Source organism: Silurus aristotelis (genome assembly GCF_946808225.1).
Source record: "Silurus aristotelis genome assembly, chromosome: 2".
In the NCBI taxonomy this organism is placed as follows: Eukaryota; Metazoa; Chordata; class Actinopteri; order Siluriformes; family Siluridae; genus Silurus; species Silurus aristotelis.
Window position 1 is genome coordinate 1981809 of NC_139575.1, and position 7091 is coordinate 1988899.

At 33.8% G+C, this 7091-nt stretch overlaps 1 long non-coding RNA gene across 1 annotated transcript; it reads left to right on the plus strand.

The window, feature by feature from the left end:
- The first annotated feature begins 5183 nt into the window (after window positions 1-5183).
- Window positions 5184-6280, plus strand: LOC310739210. The gene is made up of 2 exons (XR_014537288.1): window positions 5184-5280; window positions 5321-6280. It is a non-coding gene; the product is annotated as an uncharacterized lncRNA (long non-coding RNA).
- The last annotated feature ends 811 nt before the right edge of the window (window positions 6281-7091 follow it).

A 7091-nucleotide genomic window follows, 5' to 3' on the forward strand; every position in this document is an offset into this window, starting at 1 on the left:
ACACACACACACACACACACGCACTAATGCAATGTGTGCAAAATGTTCTTTTAAACTTAAAGCTGATGTTCATGTAAATGTTTAATTGTCCACCTGAAATCTTTTTAATAAAAAACACAAGTGTGTACAACTTAACAAATTGTGATTTTAATTGCCAAATATGTTTTGCTATGATGCATAAATCTTTTTAAAATATTTGAAAATAAATGAAAATATACAGACATGATGCAGGTACAACGACAACATAGTTCTAATTATCTTAAATAAAATAACTGCCGTAATATGATTGGTTTCTATTAATATCAGTGGCTGTTTGACACATTTTGTATCAGGGGTCCCTGCCCCATGTCTCTATTGCCTGAAGGGGTCCTTGACATGGAAAACATTAAAGATCCCCTGTTCTTGGATCACTGCCTAGTGGACAAAAAGAAGAAATAGGGCAATGCAGTGTTTTTAAAATTACTGACTGCACCTTTAATCCAAAAAGAATGAGAATGAAGTGGACTGATTTTTACCACAGAATCATAAACAGAGCAAAATGCAGACATCATTAACATCAATTATTGAGAAATATTAATTTCTGTATCAGAATCAACATGAAATATTCTCTCCAAAGAATCACTGACTGCACCTTTAATCTACAGAGAGACAAGCAGTCTAATGTGCACTAAATAAAAAAACATAAAACAGAGAAAAATATGTTTTTTCATCATCCATTAATACTCATTTTAGTAACAATAATTCTTAAAAAAATTGCTGACAGCACCTTTAATCTGCCGAGTCTGGAGCCCTGCTGAAGTATTTCGCTTAAATAAAGCAAACAAAGTAAAATCAGGTAAATTTATTTTTGGTTATTTTTTTCTGTATCGATAATAATACATTTTATTATTATTATTATTACATTAATATAAAATATCACTGACTGCACCTTTAATCTTCAGAGTTGGTCGTAGCCTGAGGTGCACAGATCACCAGGTACACCATGGAAAAGTAAACAGAGTGAAATAAAGTTTATCTTCTACTTTTGATTAGATCTCCTTCAGGATCAATACCAACATTATCAGTATGTACACAACAAATTATATAAAATAATCACTGATTGCACCTTTAATCTCAGCCTGAAACAGGGAAAAATCAACAGAGCAAAAGAAACAGTTTGTTATCACTAGTTTTTGATTAATACTTATTTCTGCATCAGTATTAACAGGTCATTCAAAAATAAATTAATCACTGTCCACCTTAAATCTGAAAAAAAAAAAGAGGTTCAGAGTTTGTGTGTACAAATAAAAACCAAAGAATATTTTCATTCTTTCAATTGATAATTAATACTTATCTCTAAATTAATCATCTAATTAATAATAAATGATTGTCAAAAAAAGAATTGTTGGAATTGTTGAATAAAACTGATTTCTGCATCAATAACAAAAAAACTCTACAACAAAGTCTAGCGTTTTAAAGTGATCTGTTCAAACCATGGAAACGTAAACATGGTCAAATAAACAGATTACCTGTTATTAATTAACACTTATCTCATTAACACTAACGACATGAATAATTCTCCAAAATAACACAAACTGCACCTTAAACTGTAAAGAAATGTTTCCATACTCACCTCCTCCATCACCATCCAGGTTAGGATTAGGATTAGGGTCAACAAGGATCACTATATTGCAACTCTGAACCTTGGACTTATTCGGTATCATTGCACTGCCTCACTTTACATCTCCTGTGCAAACTCTATACTTAATGTCTTTATCTTCAGTTATTTTATTTTCCTGTTTTTTTTAATAGTTTTTATTTTTAAAGCACCAGCGCACTATGACACATCCCTTGTATGTGCAACCCATGAAACTTTGCAATAAAGATGATTCTGCTTCAGAAAAAGACTTGTAGCATAAAGTGAACCATTTAAACATAAAAATAAAGTTTGTTATTGTATATCTTTGATTAATACTCAATTCTGCATCGACATTAATAATAAAAAAAAAAAACCACAACATTGTTAGAAAATCACAGACGCCACCTTTATTTTTTTTTATAAAGAACGAGATTAAGAGTCTGAAATTAATGGTGATTATTACAAACTTCTGCATCAATAATGAAAACAATTCTTTAAAGAATTTTATAGAAATCACTGCACCTTTCATATACAACAAAGTATAATAATATAAAGTGAACCATGGAGTTTAAACCAGGAGACACCCAGCAACTATACACTATTATTCACAATATTCACTATTATTTGCATTTCTCGAACTAGTGGAACTCTAACTGGACGGACTTTCACTTACATTTCTTTTATACAACACATGGACACTTTAATGACAATTACATTATACTGAATTACTTTAAACTGTACTTCTGTCATACATATCCATCCATCCATCCATCCATTCTGTTAATTCATGTACTACTGCACTACTATACTTTTTGCTAATGTATGTGTGTGTGTGTGTGTGTATATATATTTCTATTCATACTTAGTCAGATTATATTTGAATATACTTTTATCTTATTTATTTTTATGTTCCTTTACTCTTTTTTTTATCTTTATATTGTATTTCTTCATGATTAGTTGGACATTTGTAAAAAGCTTTACATTATATGTCGTACTGTGTATGAATGTGTTTGTGACAAAAGAGGAACTTTGAGAGGAACCAGACCCATAACAGTTCCATCATTATTGCTGTGAACTGTTCAGTGATGGAATTCTTCATGTAACCTGTGGTCCTGAGCACATTGTAGCAGATTTGAATTACAGTTCAACGCCATTCTCATTAATATTTATAGTTGATTAATACTAATCCCTAATCAGTATTGTGTGAACCAATAAAATAAAAACTATAATAAATAAACTCACACATGGTTTTTAATCATACACGCAGTTATTTTATTGTTTGATTTGTAAAACATTAGAGGAAACATTACATGAAATCAATATCTAATCAAGGAAAAAGAAATAAAAACATTTCATTTTTACAGTGATTTATTTAAAACAATAAAACTGAGGTCCTGGTGTGAAGGCATGCGACTGTTTTTCTGGGGACCCAGACAGCGTCCCTATGGAGTCCCAAGAGGGTCAAAAATACAAAGAAATTTTATGAAAACACAAAGAGTGAGTCTGTTTCCCCTTTTAGGAGTGAAACTGTCATAATGACCTGATCTGATCTGAGGCACTGACACGTTAGCAGCTGTGTGTGTGTGTGTGTGTGTGTGTGTGTGTGTGTGTGTAGTATAAATGTAAAGACAGGACAGGTCGAGGTGTTGATACTGGAGCGAGTTTCTCAGTGAAAGATCGACGACAGGATCACGGATAAAAGGGGAAACGAGGTTGACTCGTGAGGTGATTGCGTTTGTGTGATTTTTTTTCTTGTACACGTTTCTGAAAGCAGCAATAAATCCAACGTACAGTCAGAATCGAAAGGGGGTGTGGCCTGAGGAGGGGCCAACCAATCCCAGCAGCTACTGAACACTGTCAGTCACAGGAGTGACCACTCCCACTACAGCTTTATACGTGTGTAGTGTGTGTGTGTGTAGTGTGTGTGTGTGTGGGTCAAAGACGAAATAAAATTTTAAAAATAATATAGAAAATACAAAATGCAGAAATGAAATCTGTGTACTGGAAAAACCCAAATAGTTTTGCTTTTACAAATGATTTATAAATGATTATTCTAATAATTAGCAATAAAAATCATAAATGTCAATAAACAAATCAGACAGAAATATAAAATCTGGACTTTCACTGAAGATCAATTTTTGTGTATTTAATATTTAATGTTGATTGTTATTCCAATAATTAACACTGAAATATAAAAAAAAAAAAAATACTTTTAATTATTTAAAACACCTTGTATTTTTGTATTCAATTTAAAATGTATTTATTTATTATGTTTTTTATTTTTATATATAAGACTAAAATATTTATTCTTAGATATTGATGTTTATTATTGGACATAATTATATAATAATTTTAAAATATATAATTAATTATACAATTTTATAAAATACAAGTAAAATGTAAATTATTTATTATCATGTTGAATTCAATAATGTTTGTTGTTTTTTTCAAACCTAATAAAATAATCTCATCTGTAAATAATACATAATTAATATATAATTATACAATTAACATCAAAATTATTCATTGAATGATTTATTGCGATTTCGTCTTTTGACCCACACGTCTGTAGTTCTGTGACTGAAGAGAAAAGAAAAGAAAGAAAAAACAGAGAATTATTAATATTAATAATAATAATAATAATAATAATAATAATAATAGGAGGCGCTGTAATGCTGTGTTAAGGCGAGTCGCGTCACTGCGGGAAACACGCTAAAGTCTGAGGTACTCGAGTCGGCCGTATGCGAGGCACGGCGCCAATAAATACAAACACCGATCATAAAAAATACAAAAAAACAAAACCATATATCACATGCGTGTGTAGCTGAGTGAGGTAGTTCATCATGGTTTACCCTTTGGACTCGAAATAAAAACAATAAAACAAACATCGTTATCAAAAGTCATCATCGTCATCATCACCCTCCTCACCATGACGCTTACAGAACCAGTCAGTAGTTTGGCTTCTGCTTCAGTGGTTTTTCTTCATTGTTATTATTTTCATCTTTCCACATTAACACCGAAGAATCCAAACTATGAAGGAACACATCTGGAATTATGTAGTAAACAAAAACGTGTTAAAGAACCCAAAATATGTTTTATTTCTAAGATCGTCTAAAGTGGCTCCATGTAGCTTTGATGTTGTTTAGCAAACTCACAGCATTCTCTCATTAGATTCACGAGGTCTTCACCTGGAATGGGTTTCAGGTCACAGGTGTGTCTTATCAAGAGTTCATTTGTGATGCTTCTTACCTTCCTAATGTGCTGTACAGCATCAGTCGTCTTGTGCAGAAGCCCAATATCCCTATTAGTGAAACTGCAACTACTGTACAAATCCATATTATTACTAGAAACACTAAAGGAAAGAAAAAAGATCCATTATTACTGTAAGAAAATGAAGCTCGGTCAATCAACCAAGTGCAGTCTCCAAATCTATGAAACGTATAATAAAACAGGCTCTCATGAGAACCGTCCCAGAAAAAAGGAAGACCGAGCGCTACCTCTGCTGCAGAGGATAAGTTTATTAAAATTACCAGCCTCACAAACCTCAATTTACATAAATGCTTTAATTCACTGTTCAGAGGAAACTGCGTCAGTCAGAAGTCCGGAGTTAAATTGCGGCTAAAAAAACATTATTTCAGAAGAACAACAAGCAGAAGAGACCTGTTTGAACCAAGAAATACAACGAATGGACGTGGAGATCAGTGAAAAACTGCCCTTTGGTCCAAAGAGTCCAAATTTTAAGCGCAGTTGAGTTGGTTTGGGATGAGTTGGAACGGAGAGTGAAGGAAAAGCAGGCAACAAGCACTCAACACCTCTGGGAACTCCTCAACCATTTCAGGTGACGGCCTCATGAGGCTGATGAGAGAATAGCAGGAGTACGCAAAGCTCTTATCAAAGCTAAAGGTGGAAGAATCGAAGTTATAAAACGTATTGTGGGTTCTTTAACACGCTTTTGTTTACTGCAGAATTCCAGATGTTTTCCTTCATAGTTTGTATTCTTTAATATTAATGTACAGTGATGAAAATAATTAAAGGTAAAGAAAGAACACTGAAGGAGAAGCACAAACTACTGACTGGTTCTGTGTCTAGTAGTTTGGTGTTTATGAGTTGAATGCTGGTGTTGCGTTGTTGTGATCGTTTGTGTTTTTCTTTGTTTTTCACTAAATTTCCTCTTAACAAATAAAAACATCCGACTGAAATCTGACTACGTTTTCCAGTTTAAAGTCAAAAACATAAAACCTGCGAACAGAAACAAGCAGCACTTACTGAGAGAGAGAAAGAGAGAGAGAGAGTGAGAGAGAGAGAGTGAGAGAGAGAGAGAGAGAGAGAGAGGAGAGAGAGAGAGAGAGAGAGAGAGAGGGAGAGAGAGAGAGAGAGAGAGAGAGAGAGAGAGAGAGAGAGAGAGAGAGAGAGAGAGAGAGAAATAGAAATAGAGAGGGGGAAAAAGAGAGAAAGACAAGTTAAAGGAACAGTCCCGGGTTTAGTTTTGTGGATTAGCCAGAATTCTTCTCAGGTGTGTGTGTGTGTGTGTGTGTGTGTGTGTGTGCGTGTGTGTGTCTGTGTGTGTGTGTGTGTTTCAAATAAAATCATGGTAGCACAATCTAAATAGATCATGTTAGAATAAAATCTTTTTTTAAAGACTGGACTTTTCCTTTAATGTCTGAGTGAAAGAAAGTGATTACTAATTCACATTACAGCATATCGACACACTTACACACTCACACACACACACACACACACACACACACACACACACACACACACACACACACACACACACACAGGTACGGGCTGTAGTGAGGGCTGCACAATAGAGGGTTGAGGCGATTGTAATTAATAGTAATCGTCAATTTCAGGATTTTTTTCTTTTCACATTTAATTAAAAAAATAATTTTAACCCGATAAACAGCTTTTTTTCACACTTCGTTCTTCTGCACACTGAGGAAGGAAAATTGTGGAAAAATGTAAAAATATAAATCTGGTTGTGTTTCTAGAACTGTATAAACACCCCCTGCGCCCTCTGCTGGCCAACACGCTCATAACACCCTAAAACATTTCAGGATTTCTGCATCGAAACTTAATTTCCTGCAAAATAACAATAAAAACTCCCTGCACTCACGATTCCTGGCTCCGGATTGGCCCAATCGATATCCAATCAAACCTGCACAATAGAGCTGTGGTCATGTGACCCGGCTTTCAAACCTGGATCAGTGAATTCAATTCTGTATTCTGATTTCTCGAAACCAATCAGAAAAGCCTTCCTGTGTATAAAAGTGTTCTAATTCGATTGTCTCTGTTGAGCAATGAAAGAACTTGGTGCCTGTGGGTCATGCTCTGATTGGTCTATTTGCTCGACATGTTGCAATTTATGCCGTGTTTAAGAATTTAACATCTAACGTGATTTTCTTTATTAGAGATTGAACCGAAACGTTTTTTTTTTTTTTTTAAACAATATCACAAATAATAATATAAA